The sequence below is a fragment of the Cricetulus griseus genome, chromosome 2 (genome assembly GCF_003668045.3).
Source record: "Cricetulus griseus strain 17A/GY chromosome 2, alternate assembly CriGri-PICRH-1.0, whole genome shotgun sequence".
Lineage (NCBI taxonomy): Eukaryota > Metazoa > Chordata > Mammalia > Rodentia > Cricetidae > Cricetulus > Cricetulus griseus.
This window is the reverse complement of record NC_048595.1, coordinates 118940153-118965628: the sequence shown is the minus strand read 5'-3', so window position 1 is coordinate 118965628 and position 25476 is coordinate 118940153.

Here is a 25476-nt window from a genome sequence, read left to right as displayed (position 1 = left end):
GGAGCCAGAGTGGTAGAGAATACCAGGAGAACAAAGTCCATAGGTTTCAAATAAGCCTAGCTCATGGAGGCTCACAGGGACTGAAGCCGCAAACCCTAAACCTGCTTGGGTCTGTGCTAGGTCCTCTGAATTAGTTATGTTTGTTAGCTTGGTGTTTTTGTGGGAAACCTAACAGTGGAAGTGGGAGTATCTCTTTTTCCTGCTCTTGGGACCCTTTTCTTCCTACTGGGTTGCCTTGACCCAGCCTTGATATGAGGGTTTGTGCCTAGTCTTGTAACTTGTTACATGCAGTGGGTAGATACTCCTTGGAGGCCTGTTCTTTTCTGAAGGGAAATGGAGGAGAAAAGGATCTAGGGGACAAGGGAGGTTGGGATGTATTGAAGACAAACAATGTTTGAAAAGTCTTTGTATTTGTGAGTAAATGAAACAAGGAAAGTCAGTAAAATTAATTACACATGACTGCTATATGTATTAGTAATGAATGTTTGTCTTTCAGTATGCTTGAAGTTGTAGAGAGTGTTACTGCTAGCAGGCTTTTTAAAAAAATTGTTAAGCCATTTATCAGCATTATATTTAGTTTCATTTCTTTTGGCACCTTTGATGCGGTATGTCATAACTTGGTAACTGCTCTGAAAATCTTGTCAGTGATCCTTAAATGCCAGTTATGCCTTATTTGCATGCTTACTATGTATTGCTATATTCCTGGGCTTCAACTATGACACTGTTGGGAGAGCTAGCCTTCTGTCAAAGGTCATTATTTTAATCACATATCATAATAGTTATATATTTTATATAACCATTGATAGGGTCCAGGTTTTTTTCCTTGGCACAGCAGAGTACATCCAAGATACTTGTTTATAAATGTGAATTTTGGATGTAAGGTTTTTGTACTTGACAGTTTTTGAAATGAAAAGGGTGTTTCTGTCAGAAGTGACACTTTCACGGGGAGCTTTTCAATGTGTTTTGTAAAGTGATATAAAGAGTGGAGACGTCACTGTGAAAACAATGAGAATCGTTACAGCAGCAGCATCTTATGATGTGATAGACTGTAGAATATACAAAAACCCATTTCTTTTGGCGCAAGTAAGGTTCTGCAGATAACTAAAAGACATTCTGCATTTTGTTTACATGAATATGTTCGTGTCTAATGGTTCCCACTGCAATGTGTATTTTTGGAATAATATGTATCCGTTCAGGAACTGGAGAATGTAGTGGAAAGGTTGGGCTAAGAGATTTGTATCATAGCCCTTATGGTCAAGACCTCAGCTTCTTAAACCATGGGTCGTGATGTGTAACTGAATGCGGAGGGTGGTTCCTCGCAATTTGGCTGCTGCAAAAATCTTCCAAATGTACAAACACCAAATATTAATTCCAAATCAAATGTACTTTGAATCTTCAGTGTTTCTAGCAATACTTAACCATGCTGCATTGTGCCATCCTTGCAGACTTAGGTCTGAAACCACCTGTGCACTTTGCACTGTGGGTACCCTCAGATTCACAAAAATGAATAAGACCTGCCTGGAACACCTTGGTGAAGACTCCAGACTTTTGTATATTGTGAATTACAGTGTTTTTTTTTTACTGTGCATATGTATTTTCTGATTTTATAGAAGCAATGATATAATTATGGAGAAGAAGGATTTTTAATATTGTCCTGTCATCCCTTCATAGGTAAGTATCAAACTAATCATCTTTAAATTATATTATGTCAGAATGTTTGATTTTTAACAACTGTTGTTTGAGTTACTGGCCAATTTCATACAAAATCATGAAACAAATTTTAGCTTAAGTTTAGAAAATAATTTCCAACTATGTCTGAAACATACCCCTTCTCAGTATTGACAATCATAAATATGGAAGATGCTGAAGAATCAAATATTCAGCTAAGTTTTAATTCTTCATGTAAAAAATAAGTCACATTCATCTGATCTGTGTGCAACACTTGCTTTCATCTTAATTAATAATACAATTTTATATTTACAAAATAATCTTAAAATAAATTTATGATCTATTATCAGTAAGTATTTGACTTCTATACCTACTTTATATACCAGTATATACTCTGATTCACATAGAACAATGGTTCTTAACCTTCCTAAATGCTCTGATTCTTTAATACAGTTCCTCATGTTGAGATGATCCCCCCAACCATAAAATTATTTCCATTGTTACTTCATAACTGTAATTTTGCTACTGTCATGAATTGTAAACATTTTTTGAGATAAATATTTGGCAGAGGGGCTATGATCCACAGGTTGAGAACAGCTGATATAGACATTTCTGATTGCAAAGGAGTCAGTTATGGACATTTTTTAAGAAACAGAGATCTAGAAGAGGGTAACCTCCCACAATGGAATGGCATTGTTTGCATGCATACATTTTAAACTCTCATTATCTGTGTTTGCCATGAAGTAAACTTTAAACTGGTGTTCAGGGGTACTTATTTATTCTCTTAGTGATAAAACCTTGTGTAGTTTGTAACCTTAACTAAAGTTTGATACAATATTGTCCTCTTTTACTTAAACAAAGTGTCATGTTGGGGCTTGGAGAGATGGCTCCGCTGTCAAGAGTACTTGTTGCTTCTGCAGAGGGCTTTTGAGTTCAGTTCCCAGCAACCACATACCAGCTCAAAAACACCTGTAACTACAGTTCCAGAGAATGTGATGCCTTCTTTTGGCTTCCATGGGCACCAGGCAGTGGTGAACATACATACCCGTAAGTGAACACTTATGCACATAAAATGAAAATTAGTATTTTAAAGTGAGTGTGGGTGTCATGATTTCAGTAGACCCAATATAAATGATAAATGGGTGTTTTATTGAGGAACAACTTACACAGAACAATAAAAAAAAAAACACTGCAGCCTTTCTCTGCCCTTCCGAGAGAGAGAGAGAGAGAGAGAGAGAGAGAGAGAGAGAGAGAGAGAGAGACACGCTCAAAGGGGTGTGGCCACTGTTACAGGTTCACAGGCAAGATGCCACTACAATTACCGTTTTAGTCTAAAGAAGAAGGTTTTACTTTGGAAATCAGTATGGCGACTCCTCAAGGAAATGGGAATCACTTTACTACAAGATCTAGCAATTCCACTCTTAGGCATATATCCAAAGGAAGCACATTCATACAACAAGGACATCTGTTCGACGATGTTCATAGCAGCATTATTTGTAATAGCCAGAAACTGGAAGCAGCCCAGATGCCCCTCAACCGATGACTGGATAGAGAAAATGTGGGAAAATGTGGTACATTACACAATGGAGTACTACTCAGTGGAAAAAAACAATGGAATCATGAAGTTTGCATGAAAATGGATGGATCTAGAGGAAACCATTCTGAGTGAGGTAACCCAATCATAAAAAGACAAACATGATATGTACTCACTCATATGTGGATTTTAGACATAGAGTAAAGGATTACCAGCCGACAATCCACACTGCCAGAGAAGCTAGTAAACAAGGAGGACCCTAAGAGAGACATACATGGTCCCCTGGAGAAGGGGAAAGGGTCAAGATCCCCTGAGCAAATTGAGAGCATGGGAAGAGGGGGGAGCTACGAGAATGAGAAGGGAAGAAGAGGAAGGATGCAGAGGTCATGAGGGAGCAGAAAGGTTGAGTCCGGGGAAGAATAGAAGAAAGGATATGTGATAGGTAGGGTTTTAGTTGGGGGGCTGGTAGGGGAGGATGGGAGGGAGAAGGGAACTGGGATTGGCATGTAAAACAATCTTGTTTCTAATTCAAATAAAAAAATCTGAAAAGAAAAAAAAAAGAAGGTTTTAAGCCTGATGCCAAAACTATATACAATGACAACAAATGTCAAGTATATTCCAGGAAAAGGAAAGGTAGGTAAACACAAATTAAAAGCTACAACCAGCAAAAGCAACATTTCGTAAAAGACATATACTACATTAAAGTATCATCTTGTTTCTTTTGCAGCAACAAATCTCATTTCTATCTAGTTCTGTTGCTAATCCAAAATTCTTCTTCATGTGCAAACTACTGGTGACCTGGGATGAATTGAATGTCACAAAGTAAAGCAGTTATACATCTATCTGGTCTGTATATTGATAGTTTTGTGCCAGGCACAGGTTGTGGCAACAAAACTTGGTATTGATAACTGTCCCCTGGGAACTTTTCAGAATCAGTGTGTGCCAGTACACAGCACAGCACAAACAAACAAAACAAACCAATCAGTATGATGTTTCTCACTGTGATTCAGTAACTAAGTTTAATTTTTGTGCTTGTATTAGATTTCACTTTTGATATTTTAAGGGAAATGATAGTTGGGAATGTCTAAAGGGACTTCTGTATTATATGAAAGTAGTTTCTTCTAGAACTGTTAATATACAACTCTGGCATATTCTTCTTACTTGAGACGTTATAGTTGACAGATACTGTAAGTAAAGTTCATGTGTTTTAAATTTCTGGTAACATTAAAATTCTAAACATAATTCTAGCAAGTTAAGCCACAAATAATATTCCTAAGTACTTACAACTAGAGAAATTGGGAAGCTTTACAGTGTATATACCTAGCATGTATTCTCACTGTCAGTAGTATTTTTGTGACCACCTAAAATTAGACAGCAGAGAGAAAATGTTTAGGATGCTGGTGGAGTGCTGGCTTTCTCTTGAACACCTTCTGCTTTCCACCTGCACACAGTTTGCCAACGTCAGGGGCTTCATTTCCTCCTCTGGGCGAATCAGTTTCCCCAGGGCCTAGACTGTGAGAAAGTGCTTCTGGCACTTTGTCAGACCACATTATTTGGCGTCTTGAGTTTTGTATTTTTACCACTCACTAGTGCTAGTTGTCAATCCCCAGCCTGAGACCCCATTCATAAACCAAATCCAGCTGCTTTCATAACTCTTTTAAAGTTATGTTAAATGTTAAAGAAGCCGTGATGGCTAGTCTTGGACCTGGCATCAGCTGAGAGTCACAGCTCTGACTGAGTCTGTGAGGGTGTTTTCTGTGAAGGAGAAGATCCTGCCCCAATAAGGGCAGCACCTTCCTGCTAGCACCAGATACAAAGGGGTCAGAAACAGTGCTGCTGCTGCCCAGTCACTGAATCAGAGCCAGTCTCCAACAGCTCCCAGGAATCCTCAAGGCCTTCTATTGGGAACACAAATGTCCTTGATCCCACAGATCACCGTGGAAACCAGAAATGTTCAGCACCTGTGGAGTTGTCTTCTCATAGAAAAGATGTATAACCTGTTTTTCACCCAGAAAGCTGGGAATGGGGGCTAATTCAGAGCCTGGGAATAAGCATTAACTAAAGAGCCAGGCCATATCAAGCTCCAACAACCCCAACCAGAGATACTTGATTGTTGAAATGACCCTTACATTATGTGTATAGCTAGGGGCTGCCCCAAGTTCCCACAGCCAGGACTGGAGGTGGCTCATAGGCCAAATGATCTCCATGCTATCTGTATGACCAAGACCAAGCCAGATCCTTCCCTAAATGTTTAAGCTAATACATGTAGTCTATCGCTAAAACCCATATTCCTGGAAGAAATGACACATACTTTGAGTTGAATTTCAATGGAATTATGCCTCCTTGTACACAGGGGATTTCATTATACCAGGAAGCTATTCTTTTTTCAAATTGTACTGTGCTTATGCTTACAATAAACCTCTTGGCATCAGACTCCATAAGTTTGATTTAGCCTGGCTGACCAAGCAAGGCTGAACCAAGTTTTCCTTCTTGCCTCTTCACTGACTGTTTGTTTGTTTGTTTGTTGTTTTTGCTACAAGCTGATGCTCTCAGGGAACACCTTCATCACCAGCCTGCAATTGCTGAGGTATCTCACCTCGTGAGCTGAGCAGATACCAGGTTTTCCATCTCTGCAGCATGCTCATGGCTGTTATTGGACTACTCAGCCCACGTCATGTAACCTAACAAATTCTCTTTGTAATACTCCCTTTGCAACCATTCTATTTGTTCTGCTTTTCTAGAGAACCATGGCTAACAGAGATTGTGGTGCCGGACATGGGGCCAATGCCATAATAAGTCTCACTATGTAGCTTTTAGGACTTTGGTTTGTGGAACAGCACAGCTGTGAGCTACAAAGGCACCAGAGACATGGAAGTAGAGCTTAATGGACCATCATGGTAGGAGCCTGGAAGCAGGAACACTGAGAGAAGATGGACCATGGAAGCTCAGTTCATGAGGTTTCAGCAGTGAACTGAGTTCATTGAAGAGCTAGGCTAGGTTGTGATGGTTAACATTATTAGCTTGATGGAGTCCAAACTCACCTAGGATATTTCTGGACATGCCTGTCTCTAGGTTAATTGAAGTGGGAAAAGCATTCTGAATGTGTGAGGTGCCACATCCAGGGGACCTAGACTCCATAAAAAGGGGGAAGCCAAGTGGTTATGGTGGTGCAGGTCTTTAATCCCAGCATCTGGAAATCAGAGGCACATGGGTCTTCCTTAGTTTGAGGCAAGCCTGGGCTACATAGCATGACAATATCTTAAACAAACAAAAATAAATAAGAAAGAGAAGAAAAAAGTGTAAGTAGACTTATTACAAACATCTATCACTCTCTGCTTCCTGACTAGATGTGTTGTGACCATCTTCCCCACATTTCTGTCACTATGACATTCCCACTGAGATGAACTGTACCTTCAAAATATGAGCCAAAATAAACTCTTCTGTTCTTTAATTGCTTTTGTCAGTATATTTTATCACAGTAACAGGAAAAGTAGCTTACACAGACAGTGAATTTCTTAAGCCAAGATGCTGGCCCATAAATGTTAACTAACACTTTACAGTGGAAAAGAAGCCCTGGTGTGTAGGCTTGCCAACTTTTGTTATGCAAATGTTCTCAGTGCTGATTGGAAGCTGTCTTTGATAAAGTCACTTAATGCTGAGGCATGGTGACATCACAGCCTTTGGTCTCCTGAGTTGATTTCAACTGGCTCCAATCACCACTGCCAACAAAGTTCTTAAACATTCATCCCATAATTTCTGGGCAAGATCTTAAGATAGGCAGCTTTGCTTGAGTGGTTGCATTATTGGTAGTCAAGTGGCCCTTCAAAATCTGTGGAATCTTTTGCCATTGGATGTATTTGAAGAAAAAAGAAAAAGAAAACTTTCTCAAACATGTTGAGTAATTATCTGAAGCAAATGCAGACTCTTGAAGAAGTGCTTTGAAAACTGTTAAGTGCTGGATTCTCTGTCATGTAGGGCTGTGGAGGAGCTGGTTCTGTTGGTCCCTCCTTGGGGCTGAGTGGGATGGAGAGTGTTGACCACCCAGACTCCCACTCCTAGTCACCAGAGAGAACCACACTGAATCTGGAAACTTGTTGAAGCAGGATCTCGTTTTATTGAAACAGGCAGGTATTTATATAGTACTGAGAAGCTGAGAAGTGGAGCCGGAGTCTAAGGGTGGGGTGAGGTGGTGTGAGGGGTAAGGGCCAATGAATGATATTTCACCATGCTAGTGATAACTAGGCAGAGGCGGCTTTAGGTTAGGTTGTGCTGAGTTACTCTCATTTGAAAGGTACAGACCAAAGACAGGCTGTCAAAGTTGAGTCAGGCTCAGGAAGTTATATCAGGCCTCATGTCAGTGCCTCTTGAGGCCCAACATATAAGGAGAAGCAAATTATTTTTGCTGATGTAAATCTAGCATAAATCATGTAAATTGACAGAACATTGCATGTTTGTGGGCTTGTAACTTTTTGTAAAAGCCCCTGTATTTCCATTGTTTGAAAATTGCCATTGACTTTGAAAATTGTATCTCTAGAAAAATTGTGACATTTCCTTTCTACATCTTGGTATGATTTTGCATTATGGAATTGTCATATAGATTCATTACTCTTATTTCTAAGCACAAATGATCATAATTTAAGTATGTATCATGAACCAGGCTCAAAGCTACATAAAAACATTCTATCACTAATGAATTTGTAGGCACATTGATATGTACACATTTTCATAGGAAAGATTCCTGGTCTTGGATTTCATCGTTGTTACTTTTGATAGCTTTGCACAATGACACCATGTCTTTGATTCAGAGTTAGACTTAGGCCCATTTACACATAGGTTTTATTAAGCACAGTGAGTAGCAAACCTCAAATTCCAGTGATGTTAAACAGAATTTTTTTTCACATGTGTGACATACATGTCCTATGTTGCTGTAGCTACTGTGCAGAGAGCAGTCCCATATGCTTGTGTCATCTGGGGCCTAGTCTGAATCAAAGGTTCTACCAAAAATTTGGTAGTGTAGATGGCTGATAACTGGGAATGATTGAAATGAATCATGGAAGCCTCTAAGTGGATACAGTGGTTTGTTGATGGAAGTTTCTATTCCATCCTGTCCTACAGATGTTTAGATCCAAATAAACACACAGAGGCTTATATTAATTATAAACTATTTGGCTGATGTTTGGTTAGCTCTCTCCTAATTATTAACCCATTTCTATTTATCTGTGTATCTACATGGTATTGGCTTCTGGATAATGCCTGGGCATCCTACCTTCCGGGTAGCTACATGGTATCTCTCTTGAGACTACTCTCCATGCTTCTCTTCATAGAATTCTCCTAGTCTGGTAGCCCTGCCTATACTTCCTGCTGCCTGACTACATTCTGCCTGTCCATTGGCCAAAACAGCTTTATTCAACAACCAATAAGAGAAACATATATTTACAGTATACAGAAGGACATCCCCCATCAGTGGTTATCATGTCTGTTTACACTCTACTGGCCCAAGATCATGTGGTCAAACCTATCATTAGATAATAAGCTCCTGTTCTTATAGTAAATCAGTATACTAAGAGACACATACATGGTCCCCAGAGAAGGGTAAAAGGACAAGATCTCCTGAGCAAATTGGGAGCATGGGGGAGGGGAGAGGAAGCTAAGAGAATGAGAAGGGGAGCTGAGGAGGGGTGAGGAGGACATGAGGGAGTGTGGGGAAGACTAGAGGAGAGCAAGAAAAGAGATACCATAATAGAGGGAGCCATTATAGGTTTAAAGAGAAATCAGGCACTAGGGAAATGTCCGGAGACCTACAAGGATGACATCAACTAACAGTCTAAGCAACAGAGGAGAGGCTACCTTAAATTCCCTCCCCTGATGAGATTGATGACTAACTTATACGCCATCCTAGAGCCTTCATCCAGCAGCTGATGGAAGTAGAAGCAGATACCCACAGCTAAACACTGAAATGAACTGGAATCCAGTTGCAGAGAAGGAGGAGTGATGAGCAAAATGGTCCATACCAGGATTGTGAAGCCCACAGAAACAGCTGACCTGAGCAAGGGGGAGGTCTTGGTCCCCAGACTGATAGCTGGGAAACCAGAATGGGACTGATTCAGACCCCATGAACATGGATGTCAGTGAGGAGGAAATCTATGGGGACTCTTGTAGTAGATCAGTACTTATTCCTAGCATAGGAATGGATTTTGGGAGCCCATTCCACATAGAGGGATACTCTCTCAGCCTACACACATAGGGAAGGTCCTAGGCCCTATCCCAAAGGGTATGACAGACTGAAGGTTCCCCCCCCCCTGCCATGGGGATCAGGCCTCACTCTCCCTGGGGAGCAGATAGGGTATGTGATAGGTAGGGTGTTAGTGGGGGGCAGGGGTTGAGGGGAGGGAGAGGGAACTGGGATTGACTGTCAAAGAAGCTTGTTTCTAATTTAAATTAAAAAAATGGAAAAAAATAAATGACATGCAAAGGATTTGGGAGCCTGTACTTCTTCTGAACAAGAACTAGCAGATAGCACAGTAGATTGCAAATACTGCATCTCACTCCAAGTACTCAAAATATGTTAGCAGGAAAGAAAATAAATAAATAAATAAACATTCCTTAATTGTTTGAGATTATACTACAATTGCATAATTTCCCCCTTTCTATTCATCTCTTAGACCCCCTCCCCCATATACTCATCTTTCCTTTGCTTTCACTCAAATTCATGGCCTCTGTTTTCATTAGTTGTTGTCATGTTTCGTGTGTGTGTGTGTGTGTGTGTGTGTGTGTGTGTGTGTGTGTGTGTTCCTGAATACACATAACTACAACCTGCTCAGTCTATATAATGTTACTTATCTGCATGTTTTTAGGGCTGACCATTTGATATTGAATAAGAAATTGTGCTCTTTCAAGAAATGTACCACTAATTACATTGGGTTAAGGTCAAGATTTTTTAAAGGATCCTTGTTATTTGCATGTTGTAAAAAACATTTTCCCAAATATGATCACCACCAAATTTTGAGGGAAGTTAGAAATCAGATAAACCTCTGAAAATGCTGCTAGGTCATTATGATGTAACAATGAAGCAGCTGGAGAGAAGGCTCAGAGAGTACTATCTTGGTTTTCAGCCTTCATTTAACTTGGAGTCACAGTCTCTTCATTCCTTACATAAGGAAGTTGTGCCCAAGCTTACCAAGGCCACTGCCACTGTAAAGTCCTCATTCTAATGCTGATTTATTGACATCTTGTTAACCATGCACATTGTTCTCCAATTTTTATTGAGTTTTGACTCATTATTTTTCTTAGAATTGTGGCAGATCCATGGCATTTTAATGTTTCTTTATTCATATGCCACCTTATTAAAATGGATGGGAGATTAAGTAGTAGAATGTGATATTCCTCTTGTTTTCAATTTTAATATTCAATTCAACCCAACTAGCTCTAAAATATGCAAATTGCTAAAATACTGTTGTTACTGGGAAGTTTGTTTACATCATTATTTACAGGGGGAAAAAAAACCTGAAAGAGTGTCTAAAAGGTAAATTTCTAATCCACAAACACTTTGAGAATCTGGTGGCAGATAGAGAGAGACCACACGGCTCCAGCTGATTTGGGGCATGGTAATTTCCTTTCTAGCATATATTAACTGTTCAAAACAATGTTTCATCATGGCAGTGCTGTATAGGCACACAGTATACTCGCCTCACATTCACTGTCAATATATTTTTTGGTTCTACTCTCTGGAACCTCTAATGCCTTCCTTTCCCTCAGAGAGACCTTCTGCTTCCATGTCTTCTTTCTATCAGGGTTCTGCATGTGAGAGAAAGTAGACAAGATTTGTTTTTCTGAATCTGTCTTTGGTTTAGCATGATACTTCTAGTTTCATCCATTTTCCCAAATAATCTGATCTTATTCTCCTTAATGGCTAAATTTGCTATTGGATATATGTTCCATGTTTTCTTAATGTATTCATCCATTAAATGGGCACCTAGACTGATTCTCTAACTTGTCTAGTTCGAGCAGCACAAGAATAAATATAGATCAGATATGTGGGTAAAGCTTTTTCATGCTGGTGAAGAGTCTTTCTGGTCCCTGTGCAGGGATGGCATACCTGCATTACGTGCTATTTAGTTCTATAGGGAACATAAGCAACAGTTACATGGCTGGTCTGGGAGCATTAACATCAATAATGAGTAAGAATTATTTTTCCCACCCATGTGCTGGCAAGGATTTGTTGTTTTTACTTTTTAATTTTTTTATGATAACCATTCTTATCAGGGGCTGGAATCTTAGTATAGATTTAATGTTCATTTCCCTGATGGCTGGATGGCTGAGACATTGAAATTTTTTTCTGGGCACTTATTAGCCATTTATACTTCTTTTTAGAAATATGTGTTCAGTTAATTTGTTTATTTATTGCTTGAATTACTTGGCTGTTCAGTCTATAATTTTTGAGTTATATATTTTGGATATATACATATATGTTGATGTTTTAAATTAATTTTGTTTTGTGTATTTTATTATTGTTTATTCATCATACATAGTAATAGGTTTCTTTGTGTGTGTGCATGTGTTTGAGTGTATGCTCTTTTACATGTGTGACACATGCATGTGGAAGCCAAAGGTCAACCTTGAGAGTTGTCTATTAGGTTCTGTCTACCTTATTTTTTGAGACAGTCTCTCATGTAATTTGGAACTCAGTGGTTAAACTAGTTTGTCTAGCCAATGACCCCCAAACATCCACTTATTTCTGCCTTTCCAATATTGAGATTACAAGCATGTGTAACCGTGAGTGAGTGTGTGTGTCTGTGTGCGTGCGCGCATGCGCACTCGCTGAAGAGATGAGATTATGTCCATACATGTGCACAGAGGTCAAAGGAGAAGACTGGGTATCTTACTCAATTACTCTCCACTATTTCTTTGAAACACAGTCTCTCACTGAATCTAGAGCTAGGCTGGTCCTATGTTCTGCACATCATAGGACTTGTGTTACAGATGTTCATATGGCCATACCCAGCTTCATATGTGGAGGTTGAGATCCAAACTCAGGTCCTCATGCTTATGTATCAAGTAGTCTAACCCCTGAGACATCTCTCCAACCATCTCCCTCCTTTGAGGGGCAGTATTATGGACTGGACCCAGGGTTCCATGTATGCTAGACAAGCCCTCTATCACTGTGGTGCAACTCCATCCCTTACTTTTTCAAAAGTATTCAAATTGGGATGCCTGCTTGCTTCTTCATTCCAATTGCTCTAGGTGTCTTTTCTCCTCCTTTCATTCTAAAGCTGTGAATATCTTCCCCAGAAAGTTCTGTTTCTTACAGAAGACAAAAAGATGGTTCCTGTTTGCCAATTTACTCTCCCCATTTATGTTATTTTTAAATTGGAAAATTAAAAACATTAACATTGAAAGGTATACATTGATTCCTGTCATTTTGGTGGTGGTGGTGGTGGTGGTGGTGGTGGTGGGATGTGTGTGTTTGTGTGTGTGTGTGTGTGTGTGTGTGTGCTAATACTTAGTGTTTTCCTAATCCTATTGCTTCTTTGCTCTTCTTATGCAGTTGGTTCTTTCCTGTGACCTAATGCATGTTCTTATCTTTCTCTTCATGGATTCCTTCAACTTCCATCTGTAACACACTGACTTAGTTGCCATGAATTATTCTGGTTTGCATTTATCTTGGAAAGGTGCTTTCTTTGTATTTTTTGTTTGTTTGTTTTTCGAGACAGGGTTTCTCTGTGTAGCTTTGGAGCCTATCCTGGCACTCGCTCTGGAGACCAGGCTGGCCTTGAACTCACAGAGATCTGCCTGCCTCTGCCTCCCGAGTGATGGGATTAAAGGCATGCGCCACCAACCCCAGCTTCTTTGTAATTTTTGAAGGATAACATTTTCTTTGTACTGTGATTAGGACTGGCAATCACTGTCTTTGAGATCTTGAAATGTACCACTCTAAGCCATCCTGGAATTGATATTTCTGCTGCTGCTGCAATGGGTTTGCCTTTATATGTGTCTTGCTACCTTGTGTTTCATTCAGTTTTGCTCTGTGGAACTAGCATTTTAACTATATTAATCAGGAGCTAACTTTTTCTTGTCCATCTGACATTATAAATTGGCACTAGCCAATATGTGTTCCTTAAAGAGCGGGTATCAGGTCATTGCTTCCCCTGAAATGTCTTAAGAAGTGTGCTGTTCTATTTGTAATAGCCAGAAAGTCGAAGCAGTCTAGATGCCCCTCAACTGAAGAATGGATAGCGAAAATGTGGTACATTTACACAATGGAGTACTACTCATCGGAAAAAAAAAATGGAATCTTGAAATTTGCATGAAAATGGATGGAACTAGAAGAAACCATTCTAAGTGAGGTAACACAATCACAAAAAGACAAACATGATATATACTCACTCATATGTGGATTTTAGACATAGAGTAAAGGATTACCAGCCTACAATCCACACTACTAGAGAAGCTAGTAAACAAGGAGGACCCTAAGTGAGACATACATGGTCCCCTGGAGAAGGGGAAAGGGTCAAGATTCTTTGAGCAAATTGAGAGCACGGGAAGAGTTGGGAGGGAGCTACGAGAATGAGAAGGGAAGAAGAGGAAGGATGCAGAGGTCATGAGGAGCAGAAAGTTTGAGTCAGGGGAAGAATAGAAGAAAGGATATGTGATAGGTAGTGTTTTATTGGGGGGTGGTAGAGGAGGACAGGAGGGAGAAAGGAACTGAGATTGTCATGTAAAACAATCTTGTTTCCAATTCAAATAAAAAAATTTGAAAAGAAAAAAAAAGAAGTAGGTTTTTGTGTACTCATAACAGATTGGTCCAGAATACAGTCTGTTAAATGTTTGCCCAGGTGTCAGGAGGGTTTAGTCCCTCTTCCCCAGGAGTTCTTGGCCCTTGGGGTAGAGTGCAGGCCCATCTTGGTTTCCACATGGAATGGTAGTTGGATCTTTTGTCTTAAAAACCTGTTTATGCCAGGTGGTGGTGGTGCACTCCTTTAATCCCAGCACTCGGGAGGCAGAGGCAGGCGGAACTCTATGAGTTCGAGACCAGCCTGGTCTACAAGAGCTAGTTCCAGGACAGCCTCCAAAGCTACAGAGAAACCCTGTCTTGAAAAAACAAACAAACAAACAAACAAACAAACAAACAAACAAACAAACCAAAACCACCACCACCCCCAAAAACAAACAAACAAAAACAAAACAAACCTGTCTTACCAGGGCTCTGATTAGTTAGTTGTCAGCATTTACAGACTTAATTTGAGTTTGACTTGCTAGGTTTCAGTTCAGGTCATCTGCTGGCAGTATTCATAAGGTCTTGTGCTGTAGATAGAAGCAAGGTTTAGAGCCTTTTTAAGACTCAGTTATGCCAACTTATTACCCTTTCTGGGAATTTCCTAGCTGCCTTTTGCAGCTGGTGGAGGCTGTTTTGAAAGATTTTGGTTCAGTTGTCTTTGTTTCTAAAGATTTTTATTTCTTTTCTTTGTTAGCCAAACCTGAGAGAGGGGAATTCTCCCCTTTGCTGCTGTTCTGGTCTACGCTTTGGGTTAGAGTCTGTTGCTTCTCTTACGAACATAGCATTTAGTACTTCTGTATTTGATCTAATTTCAGTTTGCTAATTATTGCTCTCCTCCATGCACTGTCCAGGTATCACACTTTAAGAGAAATGGGACAGAGGTCAATACTGTTTATCTCTAATCGTCCATCTTCCCATTTTTTTCCAATTTAGACATAGTTTTACAGTATTGTCCAGGATGGCCTCAAACATACTGCAATGCTCCTACCTCAGCCTCACAAACCCTAGTAACATCGGCATGAAACAGACCCTCAGCTGTAAACCCTCAGTCCAATACAGAGCTAGCAATTTTTTTCTCCTGGTCTGTCTTTTCACTCTGGTGATTGTTTCCTTTGCTGTAAAGAAGCTTTTTAATTAATCTTATTTTATTTATTCATTTATTTTGTTTTATGTGTGTAAGTGTTTTGCTGCATGCATATGTGTGCATCACGCGTGTGCCTTGTTCAGGTAAAGGATGAGGATGTTGGATCCCCTGCAAATGGAGTTACAGACCATCATAAGTGGCCAGATGGGTGCTGGGAATAGCACTCAAGGCCAGGGAACAAGAGCTCATAACTTTTGAGCCATCTCTCCAGCCCCAGAGGAAGCTTTTTAATTTCACACAATCTCATTTGTAACTTGTTTGCTGAGCTGTTGGGGCACTTTTCAGAGAGGTAACTTGTAGTGACTCCTCTGTTTCCTTGGAGCAATTTCAAAGTGTCAGGTCTTGAATTAAGATCTTTCACACATGGTTTGTGCCCAGAACGCTAAGTTAAAGTCTCTACTCTGTTTTTGTAGGTCCATAATCTTGGACAAATATACACTTTCTTCATATCTGAGGCACTTAAAACAATGGTATATACACGGTTTTCCAAGTTAGGATTTATTAAGGCTTATTTTTGTCTTATTGTCTTTTTTTTTTTTTTCAGAAGGTGTGTTTCTGTGTAATCCAATCTGGCCTCAAACTTGTAATCCTCTTCACTCAGCCTCCAGAATACAGGGATTACAAGTGTACATTGCCACACCCTACTGGAGTTTTAGTTGGTTCATTTTTAGAAATGTTTGCTAAGTTCAATAAGTTTATCTATTGCAACTTTATGGGCTATATAACTTTTTTAGTAATTTATTTTGTTGAACAATTTTGAAATAATTGAAATTTGGTGTACACCTCAAATAATACATATTTACTCATTTAAAAGATGTGATCCATTTGAGCTGTTTTTGTACATGATAAGAGGTAAGAATCTCATTTCATTTGTTGACAAATGACTGTCAAGGTTTCCCAGAATCCTTGTTTACAGAGGCTGTCTTTACTCCAACATCTGTCTTTGGCACCCTTGTCAGAAGTCATACGGCTGTAGCTGTAGGACTTTCTTTCTGGGTCTTTTATTCTGTTGGTCTATACTTCTGTTTCTATGCCACTTCCATGATGCCCTTGGTAGTACAGCTCTGTATACAATCTGCAGTAGATTATTTTTAATGTATGCCTGCAGACCAGAAGAGGACATCAGATTGTGAGCTGTCAGGTGGGTGCTGGGAACTGAGCTCAGGAAGAGAAGCCAGTGTTCTTAACCTCTGAGCCATCTCTCCAAACTTACAATCTGAATCAGGTGCTGAAATACCCCTGGTATTGCTCTTTTTACTAAGAATTGTGTTGGCAATTTGGGGTTTTTAAGAATCTGTATGAATTTTTGAACCTTTCTTTGTATTTCTATAAAGAATATTACTGGAATTTTGATGATAATTAAATTGAATATGCAGCTGTATCTTGGTGACATTAACATTTTTACAATATTAATTTCTTCAACCCATGAATAAGGGAAGTCTTTTCATTGACTAGAGTCTTTGTCATTTACTGTATTTTAAAAGTTTTAGTTGTAGAGGCACTTTGCTTCTATTGGTTTGGTTTATTTCTAGACATTTTAATAATTTTTGAGACTATTGTGAATGACATTATCTTCCTGATTTCTTCCTCAGCATATTTGTTATCGGTGCATTAAAAAAGCTCTTGAGGGGCTGAAGAAATGACTTAGTGGTTGGGAGCATTGGGAGCATCTGGTTTAATTCACAGCACCCACATGGTGGCTCACAACTGTCCATGAATCCAGTTACAGGGGATCCATGTCATCAACCATGCATCATCACACACACACACACACACACATACACACACACACACACACACACACACTGTGTAGGCAGACAAAATACCCATACACATAAAATAAATCATTTTAAAAAAATAAGCTCTTGAAATCATATGTTGATTTGGTGTCCTACAACTTTGAGGAAACTGTTCCTTCATTCTAAGGGATTTCTGACAGAGTCTGTAGGGTCTTATATAAATATCCTATATTTAAAATTGTCTGCAAATAGGGATTACTTGTCCCCTTGCTTAAATGTTTGTATCCATTTAATGTCTTTTTCTTTCTTTTTTGTTTTGTTTTTATTTTTTGAAACAGGGTTTCTCCGTAAGTTTGGAGACTGTCCTGGAACTCTCTTATAAGACCAGGCTGGCCTTGAACTTACAGAGATCCTCCTGCCTCTGCCTCCCGAGTGCTGGGATTAAAGTGTGTGCCACCAATGCCGGCTCTTAATGTCTTTTCTTGTCGGTTGCTCTGGCTAAGAATTAAAACACTATATTTTTAAAATCATTTCTCTCATTTTTTGAAATTATAATATAACTAATCATAACTTCCCCCTTCCCTTTCCTCCTTCCAAACTCTCCCATATACCTCTCCTTGCTCTCTTTCAAATTCATTGTCTCTTTTTTCATTAACTATTGTTACATACATATATGTATACTTATTCCTAAGTTCTGGCACCCACACCACAACTAAGTCCGTGTATTGGGTAAAAGCCTGGAGATTTGGATGAATGACAAGATGCCGGATCATTTTCTGAGAGAATGTCTCCCTCACCTTTATTGTGGAGTAGCCCTATATACAAACTTACAAAAACCCCAAGTGTTAGGGTTCACAACAGAATGTTGATGCTAGTGGGGCAAGGTCGGGAAAACAGGAGATACCTATGGTTATGCTGGAAAACAACTCATAGAGACCCTGTGGGGGCTAGGTCCCAACATTAAGTGTAACCAGTTCAGTCTGTATAATGATACTTATATGTGTATCTTCAGGTATGACCATTTGGTATTGAATAACTAATTAATGTGCTCTTCTCTGAGTAAGACTATTGCTTCCCCTCTTTGTATTCCTTAGTTGCCTGTAGTTCTTTGTGTAGGGTTGAGACGTGTCTATTGTTGTCCCTGTTTAGCTCATGTTTAGACAGTAATTTTGGTGTAGCTTCTGACATTCGTAGGAGGCAAAATCTCACATCAAACTACCTGTCCCTCTGGCTACAATCTCCTTCTCTTTCCTCTTTTTTAATGATCCCTGAGCCTTAGTTGAAAGGTCTGTGTTATAGATCCATTTAGACTGGGCTTCACAACTTTTCATTTTGATTGGTTGTGATTTTCTTTAATGGTCTCTCTGTTGCAAAGAGAAGCTTTCTTGTTGAAGGGTGAGGACTACACTTATCATAACAATAAAAATATTTAGAATATAGTTAAGAATTACGCTTGTTTAGCAAAGTGGTGATTACAGTTTTCTTCCAAGATCCATGACATCATTATCCCTGGATAGTTGACAAGGTTTCCACTACCAGGCATGGTTTCCCTTTTGTTCAGCAGGTGTTAAGTCCAATTCGAGAAAGCTGTTGTTTACCACCAAGATATGTGTGCCACTAATGTCCCATAGGGGCATTATCATGGCATTATCATGCCATGCTGGTTATTGTGTTTCACAGGTGCCATAGCTGGATAGGACTGTGGGTTGCTTCAGTCGTTTGGAAGCTCTTGTGGTGCCTTCTTGGAGGGAGTAAACACTGTCATCTCAGGTAGGAAAATTTCATTAAAAATAATGTGTGTGTGTGTGTGTGTGTGTGTGTGTGTGTGTGTGTTTACCAACTTATGTTTATTACTGGTATTTGTAGGTATGTAGGCAGGTAAATTGCTAATAGTATGATTCATCATGACTTTTTTTCAGATATCTTTACTGTTATTTCACTCTCTTTCTTCTGTACTTATCTTCTGTACTTACTTCTGTACTGTACTTCTGTACTTACTTAATTAGAGCATCCCATTGTCTTATCAGATCACCTGTGCCCCAATAGTCCCTTCCTTGTTGCTTTCCCATGCACTCCCTGCCTCAGCAATGGTCTGTCTTTACTTCTCTTGTTTCTATGATTACTTCAAGAGGTGTATTGAAAATGGAAATTTTGGAGCTAGAAGCCTCTGATGACAAAGAACATGTCATTAGTATTTACGTTATTCCAATTGTCTCATAGTAGATCCATCTCAAGATGAAAAGCAGCAAGTTAAGAACTAATGTTGAATTAATACATCCAATCTCTTTGGTGCTACTTCAGCTTCCTTACAACTTAGTTTTCAAACCCATAACTCTCCCTTAAGATAGAGACAAATCATACTGTTTTGTATTTAAAATAATTCATAATAAAAGCTAGCATCTTTATCTTGACTACCTGTAAAATCTTCCCGTGGGAGGCCTGCCCCTTTGTGAACCGAGGAAGAGCTGATGGGGGTGGGGTAGATGGGAGGTGGGGGAAGGGAATGGTAAAACAGGAGGGAGAGGAGACTGTGGTTGGTATGTAAAATAAATGAAAGAATTTAATAAATAAATCGTATCATTCTAACTCAACATCTCTCCACACTCGCTATACCTTTGTACCATGATACCCTCTGAACTGCTCAATTTGGAAAGTTCCTTCCAAAAATAAATTAGATCTTTGAGACTGGAGAGCTGGTTCCATGTAAGAGTTTCTTCTACTCTTCTAGGGGATCCAGTTCAGTTCCCAGAACCCATGGGAAGTTGCTTACAACCACCTTAATTCCAGGTCCTGGGGATTCGACCCCCTTTTCTGGCCTTCGGGGGCACCTGCATTCATGTGGCATAAACTCACCTAGACAACATACAAAATACACTTAAAAATAAAACTAATATTTAAATACATGTTACTGGGTTCCTTAGTCACAGTGTTTTATCATAGCAATATAAAAGTTACTAAGAAAAGGGTAGAAGAGTTTTTTGTTTTGTTTGTTTGTTTTTTGACTCACAGTTTAAAAGAAACAATCCACTCTAGGGAAAGGCAGAGCCACTGAAGCAGTGGGGCTTGTTCCAATCTCTTTGAACTATCTAGTGAACAAAAATGAAACAGGAAGCAGCCAGGCTATCACCTTCAGAGGCAGGCACCAGTGACCATTTCTTAGCTAGATTTTACCTCTTAAAGGTCAAGTACTCAAACACGTTTGAACAACAGTGTTGCCTAAATATGTTCCTTTTTGCTTCAGCTCTTGCTTTATTTAATATAACTTGTTGGTTTGGCTCAAAGAGCCACTGCTATTAAGTTAATGTAGCCCATAAAATGACATTTTATAGCAAGGGGCTACTTTAGCCTAGGCTGTTAATTTTTTAAAATATTTTTCAGAAGTAGCAAGCTGGGGGAAAGGTTCAGCCGGTAAAGAGTTTTTTATATTCACATGCAGATCTGAGTGGAGTCCGATAACATACACCTGAAATCCCAGTTTGGGAGAGGTAGAGACGGAAAGGTCCCTGGAGCTTGCTGCCCCTTCGGTCTAGCCAAATTGGTGAGCTCTCGGGTTTAGGAGAGACCCTGTCTCAAGACCTAAGATGGAGGGTGATTAAAGAAGATGTCCTACATAGACCTCTGGTCTCTACATGCATGCACACACATATCTGTACACACACACACACACACACACACACACACACACACACACACACACGCGCGCGCGCGCGCGCGCCGCGCGCGCGCATGCACGCACACACATACATAAATACTATTTTCTGAATTGAAGTCCAAAGGTCACTAAACTGAAAAGAGATATCAGTATCTGTTCTTTGAGAACTTTCATGTCTAGAATAAGGAAATTCCATAATGCTGGCTAGTTTTATATCAACTTGACACAACTGGAGTTATTTCGGAAGAAGGAGCCTCAATTAAGAAAATGCCCAGACCACACTGCCCTGTGGGCAAGCCTATGCTTCATGTTCTTCACTGACAATTGATGTGGGAGGCCCAAATCACTGTGAGGGGTGCCACCCCTGGGTAGGCAGTCCTTGATGCTGACTGAAAGCAGGCTGAGCAAGCCAGTAAGCAGTGGTCTCAACATTAGTTCCTGATTCCATTTAACTGACTTGAGTTCCTTCCTGGCTTCCTGGATGATAGACTACAAGCTGTAAGATGAAGCAGACTCTTTCTTCCTAAAGTTGCTTTTGGTCATGGTATTTTATCACAGAATAGACACTGGGCCTGTAAGATGGTTCAGCAGGTAGGAGCACCAGTTGCTCTTCCACAAGACCTGGGTTCAATTCCCAGCATGCAAATGGAGGCTCACAACTGTCTGTAACTCTAGTACAGGAGACCTGACATCTTTGTCTAGTCTTTGCTGATAAGATGACACCGTTATTGGTGCACTTCCATATATGCCAGCAAAGCAAGCATGCTTATAAAATAACAAAAGTTTAAAATTACACACACACTATATATATATATGTCTGATGCAGATAATCCTATACTATATTGACCATGCAAAATGTAATAACATTAGTCAATTTTATGAATCATTGGTATTTAATATTTAATTTAGAAGATGCTCCTTTTTTATCTATAGTGCTTAGAATATTTGACACATCACGTATTCACTGTATCCACTCCTCTATATTTTTAAACTGTGTAAGCACAAAGTTATTTTGTACATTGCTATATTGCCAGGGCTTGAAATAGCTACCTGGCACACAGTAGATACTCAATAAATATTTGCTGAACAAATATTGGAAATTATCTAGAGCTTGGCCTATTTCCAGAATAGTGTGCCATGCTTAAGATCCAGGTTTTATAGATTGGGCAATATTTTCAAAGGTAGCTTTATTTCCTCTTAATTTCCCATCCATTTTGAAATTCATTTTATTACTTTTAGATTTATCATCCTATTTACAAACTTTATTCTTTCTGTCTTTCCCTAGTCAATTTTTTTAATTACATGTGCCACTTTATTTTGAATTACGGCAATTGAAAGTTGATATTTCATTTCAACAAGTTTTAATTACCTAATTGAGACATGAAACTCCTGCTATGAATGCTCTGCTAGTGTAAGACACCAGATTTACATTCCCATTAAACGGGTGCTTACCCTCCTGGGCCATACATCTGAGCTAGATACACAAATGGGCAGTCACTCTGGATTTCCTCTGAAAACCAGGAATCTTCTTGATTAAGTAACAAAGAATGCAATTTTCTTCTTGGCTCCCCCTGAAACCCTTTGTAATGGCAGAGGCTTTTATGCCTTATAAATCTACCTGCCCCTGGAACACAACTGAGCCTTGACAGCATCCAAAGCATTTCTTAAAACTGAAGAAGGGAAAGGAGGTCTTGAAATGTGCAAGTTTCCTTCAATGATGAGAGATTTAAGCCACTTTAAAGCAGGTCACTTATTTAGGCCTTTCCCCTTGTTGACCCACACATCTCTCCGGTCAGCAGTTTGCTGCCTGCTCTTCTACCTAAATGTGCTCTGTGTGCCAGCACACTGTGAGGACCAACAGATCTGTTTGGATTGACACCTGTCTGGAGAACTTAAGATCAACCCCAAACACAATCAGGCCCAGAAGACTCTGATAACATATAGTGGATTCAAAGTTGAATTAGGCCGTCTTATGGAATCTCCTATTTTTCACATATAGAAAAGTCAGCTCTTCCCATATCTAATTGACTCATATCTTTTTTATATCGAGTAGACATAATTTATCATGTAAGGCACCAGCTATTATGCTGCCATGCTGGGTAACTGGTTGATCACATTGGAGCTCTTGCATCAATGGAAGAGGTGGCATTTTTTGCTTTTGGTATATGAATTTGCCTTCCCTGCACACAACACTTCTGCCAAACAAACATCTGTACTTACAGAAATCTTATCCATTACTATAGTGTTTTTATATCTTGAGGACCTGACTTCATAGGAAATGGAGTCAGAATCATGGAATTTGCTGGTATTAATACATTCCTTTCCCATCCTGACATGGGTGCCATGATAGAATGGGCCAGGCATGGAGGTGCACAAATTTATTCCCACCACTTGGGAGGCAGAGGCAGGTGGATCTCTATAATCTCAAGGTCAGTCTGGACTACAGAGCTAACTTCAGGCCAAGTAGGCCCTTAAAAAATATAGAATGGTTCTTTCAAGTCTCAGGTCCAGCAGGATGACAATACTATTTATGAGTGTGTATAACTGGGGCATGATTCCATAGGAGGTTATGCATGCTGCGAGTCAGCATCCAATATATGAAATTAAGTCAGGATTCACAGGTCAAGGAAACGAGGTGTAGTGACGAGAGTGGCAGTATGTTAATAATTATCCTTAGCAATCCTACAAAATTTTTACTTTCTGTTCAGGGAACTTGACAATGGGTGGGTGACCTTGTGACAGTGGATTTGATTTGCCAATGTGGCCAGACTGCTGGATGTGAAGATGTTTGGGTAAATTCCATTCTGGTTGCTTCTGTGGAATATGTTTCATGAGGTCAACATTTAAGTCAAAGCACCTCTTGATAGCAGATGCATGGAATCTCACCTATTCTGGAGGTGGGTGGTGGAGGACCACCTCAGCCAGAACTTGTTTACCAGCCTGGGCAACATATCAAGTCTCAGAATGATTTTTTTTAAATAAAGCATTACTTTTCACAGTGTGATCTGGTCTCATCCAATCATTTGAAGGCCCTAAGAGGAAAGAAGACTGGCAACAGCGTGTGTCTCCAACAGACTGCCTTTGACTTCATTTCTCCCATTGACTTTCTCTACTTTCATAGTAGACAGCTCTCTATGTCAGGACTCAAGTTGGAATGATAGCCCTTCAACCTGCTAGCTCTCTATGGTTGTACAGCACTGGTGTTCTACTGGGTCTCAGCCTACCAACCTACACTGCAGATTTTGGACCTGACAGTCTCCGAAGTCATGCAAGTCAATACCTGATAATAGATCTTTCTTTAATGTATATAGGCTCTCTTTTTGCATTTTTACAAATTCATTGCCACCCATGTGATTGTGTGTATGGAGTTCAGAGGATGACTTTTGAAAACTAGTTCTCTGGGGAGTAAACTCAGAACATCGGGCTTACAGGACAAGTGTTTTTACTCATGCAGCCATCTTGCTGGCTCTGGTTCTTGTCGTATATATCTATTGTTCTGTGTTGCTCTAGCTGGTAGTAGGTTTTAATTAGTGTATGTTTACCTTTCCTTTTCCCGGAGTATACTTGACATTTGTTATCATTATATATAGTTTTCACATCAGGTTTAAAATCTTTTTCTTTAGACTAAAAGGGGAATTGTAGGTGTCTTGTCAGTGAACTTGTAACAATGACCAGACCTCCTTCAGTGTGGCCTCAGGAGGACAGAAGGAAAGAGAGGTGCTTGAGGCGTGGCTTTTCCTTGGTGCACTCTTTCTGGTGAGTCAGTGGATCCGGTATAGTAGGGAAATGCTCCAGCGGTTCTTTGTATTTTTCTGTGTAATTGTTCCCCAATAAACATACATTTATCATTTATCTTGGGTCTAGTGATATAATTACATCCTCACTTTCAGGTTCTTTCTGTAGAAAACCCTAGCAAATCCGAAAAAAGCCTGTGACCACCAATGCCACCCAGGAAAATAACAGGGCTCAAAGTCTTTCAAAGCATGTATAATGTGTGTGTGTCATACAACCAGGCAAAGGAAGCAGGAGTCTACATTCCATATTCCTTATCATTGAGATGTAGCCATCACTTCCTTCCATCTTCACCTCTTGAGTAGCTGGCACTACAGGCATGAATCACCATGCAGGACTCGATTTGAATGTTAATTCCATTTAAAATATACAGTTTTCTGTGAACTTGCTCCTGTCTGTCTTACAATTATTCTTCAATAAGCTCCCTTTTGTAGGGAATTTTATTATTAACTTGAGACCCGGAATACTTGAAATAAATATTTTATCACTGCAGTTACTTTAATTCCATATGGTAACATATCACCGGCATGCAATAAGTCCTATTTTCATTTTTATCTAATACAATGAAAATATTATTCCTTTTCAAAAATATTTTTGTTGTTCAGGGTGCGTCCTGATATTTGTAGAGTGGATCATAGCTAGGAAGAAAAATAAAAGATCACATGTAAGTGTCTTGGCTATCATAATTCATTAAATCAACCATATTTGAAACTGTGACACAAGGAAAAAGTACAGGATGATAAGGTGCATTTTCGAGGGCATTTATGAAACTTTTGTGAGGTATTGAAGCTCTATAGAGCAGTTTACAAAATGAAAGGAATTACTAGTTGGCTTCCTACAAGAAACAAAGCAATTTTTGAAGTTCCTTCAAGGACAAAAAATAATGGATGTTTTTATAGTTTACATCTGGACTAACTCTATTAGCATCATTAGTGGTAATGTGTTCCAAAAGTCATTTAATGTAATTATGCAGATAATATTTTTTCATTAAGAATGCTGTGGAATTTCAAATAAGTACACTTTTATATAAAATCTTTTAATGTTCTAATAGTTTTACAAGAAGGTCTGTTGCCTCTGTAAGAAGAAATAGAAACTTATTGAATGGGAGAATACTGATAATCTTGGCTTCTATAGTTCTTAAAGGTACACTTCTTTGTTAAGTTGCTAAGCCAA